Here is a 12,258-nt window from a genome sequence, read left to right as displayed (position 1 = left end):
AAAGGTTTATTATTCGGTTACATTCAGCAACAGTCCTTTGAGTGTAAAGCAGCTCAATCTCAATAGCTACAAACAAAACATGACCACAGATAATGAAGGACAATTAGGCCGTAATGAACAGGCGATTAAAGAACTGCTGTGCAAGTGGGTTAGAATACGGTATTATTGTTGTATGTTTTGACCTCTGCTGCCACTAAAGGCAATATACTATATGGATGTTCAGCTGTTTATCATCAAATATAAAACACAAAAAAGAAAAAAAACGTATATTATATACGTTTTTTATATATAATAACATTTAATATTATATTATATATATATATATATATATATATATATATATATATATACATATATTTATAATTGTAGTGACACCCACTGTGAATTTGAGCCCCTTGTAATTTTTCTGTTAGTGACTATATTCCATCTGTTGCTCTGCATACACTGAAAGCTCCTTTCCCCCTTGATCCCCATAGGACCACCACAGAGCATGTATTATTTGGCTGGTGACTCATTATCTTTGCACTGACAGTGACACTGTGGGGGTGGTGGTGTGTGCTGTGATGGTAAGAGTAAATCAAACAGCAGTGTTGCTGGAGTTTTTAAACCCCTCTGTGTCACTGTTGGACTGAGAATAGTCCGCCAACCAAAACCATCCAGCCAAAAGCATCCTGTGTCTAACACAAACGTTGCAGCAACAGATGAGCTACTCACTCTGACTTTGCATCTATGAGGAGGACCAGCAAGTGCCTAATAAAGTGGACAGTGATTGGGTACAGTGTTTAAAAACTCCAGCATCACTGCTGTGTCTGATCCACTTGTGTCTGCACAACACAAACTAAAATGCCACCCCTAACTTCAGTGTCACTGCAGTGCTGAAAGTGGTGAGTAAGATTAAATAAGAGCTGTCCAATTATGATGCATTAGCTGTAGTTCAAAAAGAGGCAGTGGCTGGTTTCACGAGTCTTGTGTGTTGCCTTCATCCTCCCAGCTTAGTGATGCTGTGCTTTGCCTATAGGTGACTATGAACAAATAAGGAAGAAAATCTTGTAAAATAATGTTAGATAGTGACATATAAAAGTTGCCCCTGGGTAAAATGTGAAATAAAAAAAATGTCTTTCTAAGGCATTATATTTAGTATTTTTTATAAAACTATGTACAGTATGTTACACAGCCTTAAGACTCATAGGCCATCACAGAAATGACGTTTGGGCACACATACTGACCATTAGAGTTTAAGGGGTTATAAACCTGCACCTGAAGAGACTTGTGTCTAGATAGAAATATGAAACTGTAATAATTTGTTCCTGTATTTTCTCAATCTCCATCCAAATAGGAAGGATTATGGAGCATATGTTAGTAGTGGTTCTGGAGTTGGAGCAGTGCTGGGTTGACTTTGACTCCACTGCGGTCTTGACTGGAGCTCTGGAGCACCTGGGGAAATGAAAGCAGTGCAGTGGGGAGTCAGCATGGCAGATGGTGCTGGCCTCATCTCGTGACTGACTCGTGACATCAGTGAGACTACTCCACTCTCTCTCTCTCTCTCTCTCTCTCTCTCTCTCTCTCTCTCTCTCTCTCTCTCTCTCTCAGGAAGGGATAACTTAAGCAGCAGGCATTTCACATTGCCTCACAAGCAGATATATAAAGATCACTGGAGATGGAGGGTACACACTCTACATTTTTACAAACACTGTGCAATATACTTTACTGACTGACCATGTTTCAAACTTTAATACTGTAAGAAGAGCCAGTGAGTTCAAACTGAAATAGTATTTAGTGTAGAAGTGGGCCTAAAATACTTCAATACTTTGGCAGTTACACTGCTTTCCTGTTTTCTTATTGGAAGAGACAGAAATGTGTATAGCCATGTCCAGACCACACTTTATTTATTTTAGCTCTGGTCAAAACAGCCATTCATGTATGAAACCCATTTCCAGAAAAGTTGCGACGGTGTGCACAATTTAAATAAAACAGAATGCAATTATGTGCAAATAATTCAAAGACAATATTTGAAATGTTGTAATAACTGAGAAATGTTACTCTTTGTTCAAAATATAGCTGCCCATTTAGAATTTGGTACCAGCAACACAACCCAAAATATTCGGAACTGAGCATAAAAAAGACAAAAGGTACAACTGTGTAACGCTACAATCAATCAATCCACAATCAATCAATAAACAACAACAAAAAAACATCTAAGAAAGGCTGAGGCTTTCACAATTAAAGATGGGGAGGGGCTCACCATTCTTTGAACGAGTGTGTGGGCAACTTAAAATAATATTTAACTTTGGGATTTTATCATCTACAATGCTGAAAAGACTGAAATCATTAAAAGACTGAAAGAATCCAGAGAACTCTCTGTATGCAAGGGACAAGGCCTAAAAGCAATACTGGCTTACTGTGATCTTCAGGCTCTAAAGTGGTACTGAATTAAAAACAGACATGTTTTTTAGTGGAAATCATTCCACAGTTTCAGAAACACTTCCCAAAACCCTTGTCTGTGAACACAGTCCATTGCTGCATCCACAAATTCAAATCAAATCTCTGTGATACAAAGAAAAAAACATATATAAACAGGATGCAGAAGTGCTGCCACATTCTCTGGGCCTGAAGTCACATCTGTACAAGCATTATTAATGCTGAACATTATATAAAACTTCAGAGAAACAGGCTGATATCTAGACAACGTCTTATTCTTGGAAGGCCTTGCTTACCACAGTACAACAAGCCAACATTCAGCGTGGATTTACAACAGCATGGCTCCTTAGTAGAAGAATCAGTGTACTAAACTAGTCCAGATTTGTCGTTGAAAACCATTGGTTTATTATGGGAAAAAAACTATAACAGAGACCCTGAGCTGTTGAGCAGCTGATTTCCCATAACAAGCAAGAACCAGAAAACTTCACTTTCAGAACTACAGCAGTTGGTCTCCTTTTAACAACACCGTAAATGTTGAGAACTGAGAAGAGGTAATACACACAGTAATAATTGGGCCACAGCCCTAACTTTTTTGAAATGTGTTGTTGGAATCAAATTCAAATTTTTAAATATTTAACAAAAACATTATAATAATAATAAAAGTCACATGTGGACAAAGCCCTGAATGACATATTTATTTGTTGAGGCTCCTGTACAATTTTCTACAAAATATGTCATCTGTTCTTTTTCTCTTCTGAAACAGCATCACATTCTAAGTGAACATTCCCCTGTCTTCAAGCACACATCAGTAATATGACTTTAACAAATTGTTGCCTTAAAAATGATACAAGTTTTTACAAAATAATTGAAAATAAAAAAAAATATTTGTGATTTGCACACTCCTTATAGGTGCTGTTTTAACTCTAGGAATCCTGTATATATCCATCTGTGTTGGTGACAAGTGCATTACATATTAGTTTGACAGCAGTTATTAAATAATTCATTGTAGAGAAAAGTAAACCCTTACAATGAAATAATCATTCTTGAATCAGAGGGTTTAAAGCAGTTGAAAGATGCTGAATTCAGTTTACAGACCACATCCTCATTAAACGTTACAAGCACATGGGCAAATTGATGTAGTATAAGGTCTTCCAGCATATTAGTGCAAAGGCCCAAACTGAGGAAGTAATAGGATAGAGGGCAACCAGAGAGAGAGAGAGAGAGAGAGAGAGACAGAGAGAGAGCAAACGGTCAGTCAAACGGTCAGTGTGAACGAAAGCAATACAACACAGAAGAGAAGAGGAAAAATGAGAGAAAAACAAAAATGGAGAGAGAATGAAAGTCAGCCAGAAAAATGTAAAAAAAAAAACCTCAGATATTAGACCTTAGAAAGAGTGGGAGAGCAAGAGAAGTAAAATGGTGAGCAAGGAAAGAGTGATGGAGATAAAAAAAAAAAGTTCGGGAGCAAGAATGATGATCAGAATTTGACATTCGCTTTTCTCCCAATAGAAAGAAAAGGGTCTGAAAAGAGGGAGTGAGTGACTTAACATTTGAAAAAGACAGAGGGACAGAGGGAGAAAGAGAGAGATGGAGAGCAAGAGAATCATCACAGAGCACGAGAAAGAGAGCAAACCGAGCACGAAAAAGAAGGCAGAGAGAAGCGATAGGAAGAAAGAGGCGCAGCGGTTGGCTGAGAGGAGGAAATAGTATGTTGGCACTGAGGAGGTTGGTAGAACCCCCCTCCCTTACTCACACACACACACACACCCTCCCCATCTCTCCCCTCCCCCACCCACTCCAGCTCAGGGTATCCCAGCCCTGTCACTGCAGACACTGCATGAATGCATATGTCATGTGCCCTGTCCTGCCCTCTCTCCTCAGTCTCCACATCTCTGAGAATAGTCTAAACCCTAGCATTAGAAAAAATAACAACAATAGCAACAACCAATCAGAAAAGAGCAGATTTACAGGGGAAAACAAAATGAGAGAAAGTATCTCTAGTTGGTAAAAATAATAATGCGTGGAGTATTACAACTCTTACATAACAGATGTCACTGTACAGGCTTCAGTGTAGTATTTTTACTATACAAACTTTACTCAAGGCCACAGTTCATAAGATTACATAGCACCAACATAAGCATATCTACTGACATAAACCTCCAGAAACATACAGACTAGAAATGCTTCTTTCAGCATACAACTTTTCAGAGGGACTTTGAACAAAACACTGGAAGACTTAATGGAATTAGCCTTTATAAATCATGTCAGGCTCGTGTAGGTGTCATGAAGCCTTACAGTAAAGTCTCAGCAGTGTACACACATGCCACTGCATTAGGTTTACACTCAACCCTCGTAGGTAAATGGGTACCCTCTGAGGCTATAGTCGTAATGCAGCGGTTTTGCACGGAGCCCACGCCGGTGGTCAAACTTATCAAAGCGCGTGGGTGTTGGTCAGTCCCCCACCTATTATTCATGCAACTGACCATTGCACTGTGTGGCGAGTAGCTCCAAAGAGCGGTGCCTACTGCTACGAACATTGTGAGTCTGTCGCCTATAATGTAGAAACGCCTGCAAATACAGGGACGCTAAACAATTGCAATTGCGATTACATTATGTCCATTTGCATTCGCAAGCTCCCTCCGGGTCACCCGCACGTCCAGCCCGAAGCTTTATTGCCGCGTGCGCCTTTTAAATAACGTAAACACCGTGAAATACAGTAAATCAGCTGCTCTGAATCCTAGTAAATCTCGGCCGTCCGTGTAAAGCAGCGAGAGCGGGGGTGAAAGGCTACCTGAGCCGAGCTCCGGTCCCGCGGTGCCGTCTTCTCTTCGCTCCTCCTCCGGAGATCCAGCAGCTGCGAACCTCCTCTCTCTCTCTCTCTCTCTCTCTCTCTCTCTCTCTCTCTCACACACTCTCTCTCTCCCAATCTTTCTCTACCCTCCCCTTCTAGTCCCTCGTCCCTCTTTTTCTCTTCCCGTTTCTGCTTTCTATTCTCCTCTCTCGTTTCACCCCCCCCCCTTTCTCTCTCTCTCTCTCTCTCTCTCTCTCTCTCTCTCTCTCTCTCTCTCTCTCTCTCTCTCTCTCCCTCCCTACGACGCACTGCTCGCTGTATCCGGCTGCAGATCAGCACTGCCGCGCGCGCAGGGCGGGGCTACGAGCCTCGTCATCTGAGCATGTGCAGAACAGATGGGCACACGTATGCACATTTACACACACACACGCAACTCACGCACATCCACATTCTCTATATGTCCAAAAGTGTGTAGACACCTCTTCCACCCGGTGGAAATCCGCTGCTTTAATGTTCAGTCCCCGCTAAAACAGCCCCCCCTGAGCACCCCCTCACAGAAAAGAATGCCATAAACTGGGCTGCTCTGGACTCGCACATGTTCCTGAGGTCACCATGCCCAGTGCCATCTGTTGGCCATAGTGGTGTAAAGATTTCCAGCACTGGGCTCTTCAGCAGTGCAACCACATTCTCTGAATGAATTGGAGTGTTATTTGACCAAATGTAATCAAATCCTCACTGCAATGTACTTGGACATGAACAATGAACAACCACCTTTGATCTATAGAATCTATCAGTGGAATAGTGCTACTGGATAGTGGACATTGTACGCCTTAAAAACAACACTCGCAATTTTAATTTAAAAATTGTTTGCTAGCTCTCTGGTGTGTTGTGCGCTGGAAAAAGTTCCGGTGTTTGTACACGACCCTGATTTGGTAAATGGAGAAAAAACTAAGGGTCTCAGTCCAAATCGGCTTAGTATTTCTCTGTGTGCAGAGCCATAAGGAACAGCATCTGAAGCGGAGGGACCTCCTAACAATGAAAATCATGAAAAGAAATGAGGATATTGTTCTATTCCTACTCCATAGTAAACTCCATATAATATCGGCTTATGTAATATGGAACTGACTCCAGATTCAGGAAACCCCATGAATGAAAGTAAATTTATAACAAATTAAACATCAAACATGAACAAAGTAAAGTCAGCTTCTTAAAGAAACCTACCATTCCACCTTAAAATATGCAGACTTTTTTACATTGCTTTCCTCTACATAATTTAAAGGTTCTGTAATCTGTTTCTTATTAGAACCATGCATATGAGAACTGTTACTTTTTACATGCAAATATCCTACTGGAACTTACTTACTCACATTTAGCAGACTGTAAGAGCTCCACAAGGGGTTGCCATTAGCAGTCAAATAGCTTTTAATACCTTATAAAAAGGTACTTTGCATAAATGACATTTTAGCAATGTCTCAAGGCCAAGAATGGCAGAGAAAACCTACATTTCTTGGTTGTTCCAACACTGAAGTCCTGTTTTTGTAAGATCCTTTAAATGCTGCTGAGGAAGACATTGTTTGCTTCTGAGAAAACTAAGGATTTGTCTGGGGAATCCTTTGAGACCTTCACTCACCCAGAATTCTTCATGCATCACATAAAACACTTAGGAAAAAAAGGAAGCAAATATGAGACAGAATCAGAGACTTTGATAACTTGAGAGATGGATGTTTTTAAATGTGTTGTGTGGTCAGTTCAGTAAGCTGTGATGTCAGTACAAATTGCACATCACAAACTTGTGTGGGTGAGTAGTAGAAAGGAGCCTCAGGTACCTGTGCTAGGTCTCTCCTACCTCAACAACATCCTCCTTGTAGTTTTTTTAATACTGCTGTATAGGCATTGACCCTATTCAGATGATGTATTTGATCTCACATGATGCCTCAGTTATCTAAGGAACATGAGTCCAGGAGAGCACAACTGGCTTGACTCTCTCTGAGTGGATAAAACATATAAGAACTGGGAATTTAGCATTCTCCTCCAAAAATGTTGAGGTGTCTAATGGCAGTTCCAATAGAAGCAGTGGCTAAGTTCCCATAACCCAAAAGCTAGCTTTTGACTGAAGACTGGAGTCTGTGGAGTGTGCAATAAACAGACCACGAACAAACACTGACACAATCAGCACCCTGGACAGTTCCCATAAAAAAACTGACCATTCCCACTTTTCCCTGGTCCTAAATGATTGTGGGCTTTGACATATGGCTCTTGAGGGAAAATGCATAATTCTGTAGATACAAAATAACTTTTAATAAAACATTTTACATAGACTACCAGTATAAGTAAAGAACCATTTTTTCTCCCCTTTTCTGTTTTGAACATGGGAGGTATTGTTCCAACAGCAGCAGCATCAGTCTAAACAAGAACTGACAGTCTTCTGTATGACAGAAACAGCAAACGTCTTTAGTAGCTGACAAAATCCATACATACTATCTGAACTAATGCCACCTCTCTCCTGCCTTAAAGTTAATGTCGACCCTCCTCTCCAGGGGACAATGATGGAAGACTGGCAGCTCACCAGCCTTGAGTCGTGTTATCTTCCATCCATTCCCAGTATCTGCTACACTTCGTACCTTCACACTACATCAACATGCAGCAGCTCCTGGATATATGATGGGACTGATTCAGCACAGACCTTAACTAAAGACCTTCACAATATATACAGACTCCAAGGCAGCTTTTACCTGCTCCCTGCTTCGATGGAGTTTGTCCTTGCCACTGTCACCTTTAGCTTGCTCACCTGGGGATATTAATTTAGATTTTGTTTCAGTTCTCAAAATCTGTAAAGCTGCTTTGTGACACCATCAGGATGTAATATCACTATACAATAAAAATTGACTGGACTCAACCAAAGCAAGTGCATTTGAAGTACATTGCCCTGATCATGTCTGTGTGACCGTATGACCGTACGGACATGATCATGTCAACCACGTGAGGGATATCTGAGCTGCCTGCTGCAGGATATACAGTAAGATGAATAGTGTTCACTTTACCTTAGCCCTTGACCTGATGAGCTGACAACTTCATCAATCAAAGTTTGTGACGAGTGGAAAGAGAAATCTTAATGTACCTAGACAAAATGGGCAGTGAATGTTCTTAAACAGGCACATTTAAGGCAGGCAAGACAATATCTCCATATAGTCCAGACCTTGAAAGCTTGGTATGCATCTTAAATCAGTCCAGAATCTCTGAAGTACACTTAATCCTTAATTATTTGAGTCCAAATTTCATTTTATAAGCAGGTGTTCTTGGTCATTCTGGCTGGAAGACCACAGATGTGATGAGTGAAGAATGAAACAGGACTTCATATTACATGAAGCAACATATGAGCTACTGTCTCTAACTTTACAGCTACAAGATGGACCAAGCAAGGTAGGAGTGTCTAATACAGTGGCCAATGCATGGGCACAGTATTTAAAATTTAAAATATTTGCTGTGTCTGATCCACCACACAACACACACTAATATGTCCAACCTGGTCTGGGTTCTGACCATTGAAAAACAGAGTGTAAAGGGGCAATGGGTGTAGAGACAAGGATGTTACTGTAATGGCTGTACAGTGTAGTAAACTAAAAATATAAAAATAAAGACAGGTCTGTGAGAAAGAATGCCATCAGTCTAGAGCAGCAATGACCATTGTTTATTAAAACACAGATTTCAGTTATTCACAAAAGGTTCTCCATTATAGAAAAAAAAACAGCTTTCAAATAGTGTGTTAAGTGTTCAGAATGTTATATGGAACCATTTACTTTACTAAGAACCCTGAAACAGTTTTTGGAATCATTGGAATAAGTACAGATTCAATATTTTCACGTGATACACATTTATATTAGGAAACTGAAAATATTTATGCAATATTTGAATGTGATGGATAGGTAATGTGCATGCTCTAGCTATTTGGAAGGACAGACCACACTTTACATTTGGCGTTTACTTATACATCATGCAGAAGTAACTCATGCAATCGGGGGCCCACGCACGCATGTAGGGTCCATATGGGCAGCCCAGCAGGGAACCAGCAAGTTTTATCTGCGGTTAAAAGCTAGCCCCACATATGGATGTCTTTCAGCAAGCTCAAGCTCAAATTCAACCCATGTGATGCACTAGCTGGGATAAATAAAATAGTTTTTGGTAGAAGGTGTTTATATTATATTCCTCACTTGTCTGTTAAATTTAATTAGAATTGTTCACACTTGTATAATATCCTTACACAAATTTTGTCTAATGTTCTACATACTGATCTTTACGGGAAAAACTTCTTGTATATGCATCGCGTAAAACTGCCTTTTTAGAACAATATCTGAGAAAAGCTGCATTTCTTTTGTAGAAACTTAGACGGTGATGATTATTTATTGAATTTGTTTGAAGAACTTTTTTTCTGAATACCTAAAACACCCTGATCATTTTATTCTCATCCTCGGCTGACAGACTGAGCTCCTGTGCTTTCAGAGAACTGGTAAGGCGTGATATTCATTCATTCCTTGAATGTAACCGTTTATCCAGGTCAGGGTTGTGGTGGGAATCACTGGGTGCAAGGTGGGAACACACCCTGGAGAGGGAGCCAGTCCCTCGCAGGGCGACACACACTCACACATTCACTCACACCTATGAGCACTTTTGAGTCGCCAATCCACCTCCCAACGTGTGTTTTTGGACTGTGGGTGGAAACTCACACGGACACAGGGAGAACACATCAAACTCCTCACAGACAGTCACCCGGAGCAGGGCTCACACCACAAGCAATAAAGAATAAACGGAGATGTAATGTACACAACAGCTGATCAGATTCTTATGAAACATTCCTCATATTGATAAAGTGGCCTGAATGTACTAGAGATTTTCTATGATTTCATTCATTTTTATCTCATGTAAATTGGAAAAAAAAGGTAAATGTAATAAATAATTACTTTTAAAGTATTGTTAACCAATGTTTTGAGGTAAAAATGTCTTCTTGTTAATGCTTAGTAGTGTCTTTCTAAGAAAAACATCTGAACACCAGTGGTTAATGACTACTTACTCTGATAAAGACATAATTAATAAGTAGTTCTCCCGGAGTTATGTAAGATTCAGTAATTATTGTTTTTCTTGTATAGTGAACTACCATAATCATTAGTTTACTATTACTTACTGAGTAATTAATCAGTACTCCTTGGCTGTTAATAGTAGTAATTTAGGTGTTAATGCAGCACTAATCATTAGTTCCTGCTTGGTCCTTGCATAGTTACCTATTAGCTACCAAACAGTATTGTAACGTTGTACTCGTGGATGGTCTGAGGAAAATGTCCTAGTATGTAAAGTGACGAGCTGCTGCACATATGTTTTACATTGGTAGCATGTCTGTTTAGTTTTGGTGGTGCTAAAAGATGTTTTATGAGCAAAATTGCCAGTAAACGCCAAGTCTGGACATTTTAGCTTTGAAACTGCAGTGTTCCAAAGACAGCCACAGACAAGTGAATTCAGACAGCCAAGGTTTCTTACTTCATGTACTTCATGAACCAATCCCCTTAACTTATGAGTGAGTGACCGAGGGGTAAGGAGACAAAGGTGGGGACTAATTGCTTATTCATACATTTGTATGTACTGATTGAAAGTGAAGGTGTATAATTATATTTACACCAATTTTAAGACTTTATGAGATTTTTATGGTTTTTTATGATAATAATTTGTTAATACGCACAGTTTTTGAACAGATGTAGGTTTTGGGGGTTTAATCGATGACTAAGGAGGACTTTAAAAAATTAAAAAAAAAAAGGGGATAAATTCACCACGCTATTAAACAAGCACAGTGATTCTCACTAATGTTTCAGAAATCTTTCCTATCGCAGAGCACCACCTACTGTTAGCTTTATCTACAAAGACTATGGTGCATTTAAACAGCCCAAGAGCCAAACAAGCTAACTCATGTTTTGACTTGGGTTCATATCAGTTGAACACAGTTATTTATCTCCATTTACATGCACTTCAGAGCAATGACCTTAATGGGTAATTACTGTGCGCACTGGTCATACTGTGCTTACTTTCTGGTTTTGAACGCTGGAACTTTTTTTCTTATTGTGAAAGGTTTTTGGAAATACAAGGTTTTTATCTCATAGCAGCAATGTTCTTCACAGTTTTCCAGCAATTAATAAAGTGTTCTAAACTGAAATGTGAAGCTTTTTCAGAAAAGCTGAAACACTTGGAATGAGAATGTCTGGTTACCATAGCCCAGTCTTGTTAATGCTTCTCCTCTCTGAGCCTGCAGTAAGACTATCACACGTACATAGCATATTTCACTGAGTGTCTATAAATTACACTATTATTAATATATAATCAGAAGTAGCAGTATTATTGATGATTTCTTACCTGTTTTTTCTTCAGTGTCATGTGTAAATGCACCTAAAATCTGTAAAGTGCTGAATAATTAGGACATTTCTTCTGTAAAATTTCCCAACCCCCACCATTATATCTGTTAACCTCCCCAATACACGACAGCAGGGAGTAGAAGGGCTTCTTATTCTTCTCTTTTTTGTTATTCAGACAGAGGTAGCTACGTTATCAGTGTCCTTGAAGGCCTGTCTTTTTCCTTTCAAAGATGTCTGGTGTCTGCCCTGCCACTGTTTTAAAGCACGCAAAGTCAATGTTAAACTCCTTAAAGTGCCAGATGTTTAAGAGTAAATAAAAAAAGCAACAATATATACATTTAATTTATAATGTCAAGGTAAAAAATTATGACCACCTCCTTTAGTCCATTCTCTCAGCTCCACTGACCATACAGGAGCACTTTGTATCTCTATAATTACAGACTCTAGACCATCTGTTGCCCTGTGTACTTTGTTTGTTCCTTTCACCCTGTCCCTTAATGGTCAGGACCCCTACAGGACCACCGCAGAGCAGTGATAGTATGGGTGATTGATCATCCTCAGCACTGCAGTGACAGATATATTGTTAGTGTGTGCTAAACTGGTATGTGTGGATCAGACACAGCAGTGCTGCTGGCCAAAAATAACAAATAAATAAATAAA

The 12,258-nt window shown here is 39.7% G+C and overlaps 1 protein-coding gene across 1 annotated transcript in view; it reads right to left on the bottom strand.

Moving 5' to 3' along the window:
- capn5b (calpain 5b) overlaps positions 1-5,254 on the bottom strand; it is a 47,274-nt gene extending 42,020 nt beyond the window's left edge. Inside the window, exon 1 of the mRNA XM_066646461.1 lies at positions 5,210-5,254. The gene's annotated coding sequence lies outside the window, so the exon portion shown is untranslated. The remainder of the gene's footprint in view (positions 1-5,209) is intronic.
- Positions 5,255-12,258: the final 7,004 nt, after the last annotated feature.

This window comes from Hoplias malabaricus, chromosome 15, assembly GCF_029633855.1.
Source record: "Hoplias malabaricus isolate fHopMal1 chromosome 15, fHopMal1.hap1, whole genome shotgun sequence".
In the NCBI taxonomy this organism is placed as follows: Eukaryota; Metazoa; Chordata; class Actinopteri; order Characiformes; family Erythrinidae; genus Hoplias; species Hoplias malabaricus.
The sequence above is the reverse complement of the archived record's forward strand: the minus strand, read 5'-3'. Positions and strand labels throughout refer to the sequence as shown.